This window comes from Otolemur garnettii, unplaced genomic scaffold (assembly GCF_000181295.1).
Source record: "Otolemur garnettii isolate 467f Iridium unplaced genomic scaffold, OtoGar3 scaffold00100, whole genome shotgun sequence".
Lineage (NCBI taxonomy): Eukaryota > Metazoa > Chordata > Mammalia > Primates > Galagidae > Otolemur > Otolemur garnettii.
This window is the reverse complement of record NW_003852495.1, coordinates 6,252,727-6,256,439: the sequence shown is the minus strand read 5'-3', so window position 1 is coordinate 6,256,439 and position 3,713 is coordinate 6,252,727. Positions and strand designations below refer to the sequence as shown.

The window sequence follows — 3,713 nt, the reverse complement described above, 5'->3', positions numbered from 1 at the left end:
AAAAAAAAAAAAAAAATAGAAAAAACTAGCTGGGCAAGGTGGCGTCTGCCTGTACTCCTAGCTACTTGGGAGGTTGAAGCGAGAGAATCTCTTCCAAGAGTTTGAGGTTGTTGTGAGCTATGACACCATGGTACTCCAGGCAGGGGTGATAGAGTAAGAATCTGTCTCAAAAAAAAAAAAAAAGGTAAAATTTTGAAAACTTGTATTTATTTTCTATCACTACCTTCCTGTAATTACTCCCATTAAATCAGAACTGGTAATAATCCCCCCGAAGACATAATGAATTTCAATGCAGGATCTGTATAGGGGAGCGAAAAAGGGAAAGGAAAGTTAAAGCCTCTAATTATAGACTTTGGGATATAAAGAACTGGAAGAACACAAACCTTGTCTAAAGGAATTCAAATGGAAAGGCTGTAGACTCAATAGCAATGGGGAAAAAGTGTTCTCATCCCCAGTTTCACTTTTGAGAAACTCCAGCAAATACCCAGACTTAATCCTACTCAGAATACCAAGTCCTTATCTTTAAAACCTCTTACCACTAGTCTGTTACCTGTACCCTTTAATTTTCACAAGTCTTAACACGAAAGGATAGCTTATGTGATAATCATTAGAAAGGCTCAAACTCAAGACTAGATAATAGTGATGAGTTATTTCCTTATAGGACAGAAACCATAGGTGTCTGCCATGCAAACAGTTATTTTCTTAGGAAAGTAAGTGGCCCTAGCAGGTACAATTTACGTGTTTCTTTGGTTTTGCTTGTGCAGCTACTCTAATCAACAGAATTTCTCAACTCAGAACCAGTGTCATTTTCCTCCTTCAAATATATATATATATATACAAATTTTTTTTTTGAGACAGAGTCTCACTATGTCGCCCTGGGTTGAGTGCTGTGACATCACAGCTCACAGCAACCTCAAACTCTTGGGCTTAAACTATTCTGCTGCCTCAGGTTCCTAAGTAGCTGGGACTACAGGTGCCCACCCTAACGCCCGGCTATTTTTTTATTGTAGTTGTCGTTGTTGTTTGGCAGGCCTGGGCTGGGTTCTAACCTGCCAGCTCAGGTGTATGTGGCTGGCACCCTAGCCGCTGAGCTACAGGTGCAAGCCCCTCTTTCCAATCTTACATGACGATTTCATCTCAATCTCAGTATCAGAATATCACAGAAACATGCCCCTTTACTATCAAGGTGCCAAGCTGTCTTGAACTCCCACATATGACTATGTGTGACAAACAGTCACAGACAAAGTCATAGTCTCTACTGTGTCACGCACCGTGCTGCAGTGACACACTCCCCGTTGAACACAAAGTCGCCCTCAGTAACACGTACCCTCCTCCCTCCAAGGCCCACACAGTCACAATGTCCGCAGGGACACAGTCACAGCCATACAGTCACAAAGCTCCGTGTATCTGTACACAGAGGAACACATGGTCACACACAGTCATAATCTCACATCCACCACAGGGATACCGTCACAGCGAATCCGCACCCACACACACAGCAGTACACTCGGTCATACCAACAATCTTAGCACAGGGACTCTTAGGACAGCTACATAATACTCCCACATCCGCACACACAGTCACAATCTCACACACACACAACGCCAGGACATACAAACACATAGTCACACACAATTACACCCTGCCTCAGGACGCTACACCTCCACAGACTTAATTCTCAGTCTTGATCCCCGCCCGGGCTCTAGACTCTTCACCTTAGGCGTCCCGCGAAACCTGACAGTATGCGGTTGCCGAGCCGAACCGTTTGGAGACCGGCACCTAGGTCCAGTCCTGCGCTCCGCGGAGCGGTTAGCCTCGCAGGGGAGGAGCCAAGGGCGCAGTGCCCTCTGGGAAATGTAGTTCAGAGCCGCACCTGCGACGGACAAGATGGCGCCCGCCCTGAGTCGGGCCAAAGGATTACCCTGGATCCCCGAACCGCATCTGGGAGTCTGCTGGGGGTCTTGGCCTAGCGTTGCTCCGTGGTTCCTATATGAAGTCAGTCCAGCTGTGCTTGTGCTGAGCGTACTACACGCTTTGACACACCACTGCCGTCTCCTAGAAGCAGAATAAACCCAGGTAGAATGTTAATTGAGTCCCGAGACTCGGCCTGCTAACGCTCCCAACCCCGCCAGGAGACAGTCTCACAAGTTCTGGCGGAGGAAGAAAGGTTCGTGCGAAACCTGACTCGAACCCTGAACCTCCTGGGAAGTGTAGTCCACTGTCAAAAGAGTGGCGTGGAGTGGGTGGGGTGGAGGACTGACTAGGATCGGTGGTTTCGGTCCGGTTCTGAGCCCGGACCCGACAGGGCTAGGGAGACGTCTGGAGGTGTCGTGGTCTGGGGGTGTCTTGGACAGGAGTGCGCAGACGCAGATTCTCCGGCTCGCCATGCTTGTCTTTGTTTGCGGGTGAGTTTGGTTTCTGCGGTGTGGGACTTTGGTTTGTGGGCCCTGAGCTGTGGCAGGGGCCCGTGAGAGAGGATTCGCAATGCTTGCTCTGAGGCTGGGGAGGCTGAGAGGGAGAAATCACCTCTTGTGCAATGTTCAGAGCTGGGGTGGGCTCGCGGGTGGGTCGCCGAGGGTATGAGGGGTGTTTGGGATTGTAGAGTTGGTGAGAAACTGGTTCTAAGTTTGTGAGGACAGATGGATGGCTTTGTGAGGAATAACCTCTAAACCTCACTGTCTTCATTTCTAAAATAGTGATTATAAGGGTGCGTTTTTCTGGAAAATGAGAAAGGGAAAAGGCTAAGGAATTGAGCGGATTAAAAGTGATTTTGATATAAAAGCAAACCCATTATGGAGTAGAAGACAAAAGTCAGCATTCTTTTTGGGGGGAGTGGGAGATTAATGAAAAAATTGTTACGGGGTATCTATACTCCCAGTAGCTATTGACTTTTCTTAGTATTTTGGAGAAACTTTGGTGAGGCTATTTTGAGAAGCCCTGAACTAAGAAAAATAGCTTTAAAGGTAGATTCCACTACTGCAGAAAGCACAGAATTGAAAAGCTGATTGTCCTGCTTTTGGGGAAGAGAAATCAAGAAACTCCCTAATTCATCAAGGAGCACAGCGGCCTGACTACTAATTTGACCATGTTTTCCCCAGCCCAGATGGAGTTTGTAAAATAAATGTAGTGAAACAAAATTTCTTCTGTCTACAAAGACACATTTTCTAAGTATTGTGTTACACTTATTCTTAACGTAATTTTTCAATAAAATGAAAAATTAAAGAACCAGGGTACTAAACTCTATATAATAAATATATGATTTTGATACATACAAAAAGTCTGTAAAAGTTTTCAAAAAGACAGGACTTATGTTTCTGCTTTTTTCTTAGCTATTGGTGTTTCTAAGTTTCTGGCCTTGATCGTGTTTCACCTGTAAGTACTCTATTGGCAACAACATTCCAATGCCATGGCTTCATCTGACACACGTCTATTTCTTTTTTGTTTGTTTGTTTGTTTGTTTTAGAAACAGAGTCTCACTTTGTCACAAAGTGCCATGATGTCACAGCTCACAGCAACCTCCAGCTCTTGGGCTTAGGTGATTGTCTTGCCTCAGCCTCCCAAGTAGCTGGGACTACAGGCGCCTGCTACAATGCCTGGCTATTTTTTTGTTGCAATTTGGCTGGGGCCAGGTTCGAACCTGCCACTCTTGGTATATGGGTAAGATGACCAGATTTTAACATTGGTAAAGCGGGACACCATTGGGGGGGCCGGGG

At 46.0% G+C, this 3,713-nt stretch overlaps 1 protein-coding gene across 2 annotated transcripts in view; it reads left to right on the top strand.

The window, feature by feature from the left end:
* Positions 1-1,908: 1,908 nt before the first annotated feature.
* The window catches only part of LOC105887645 (zinc finger protein 260), an 11,701-nt gene continuing 9,896 nt past the window's right edge, over positions 1,909-3,713 (top strand). The window contains exon 1 of one of the 2 annotated variants that reach the window (XM_023516914.1): positions 1,909-2,167. The gene's annotated coding sequence lies outside the window, so the exon portion shown is untranslated. Of the gene's footprint in view, positions 2,406-3,713 lie in introns of both variants that reach the window. The other variant, XM_012809184.2, reaches the window with a different exon arrangement.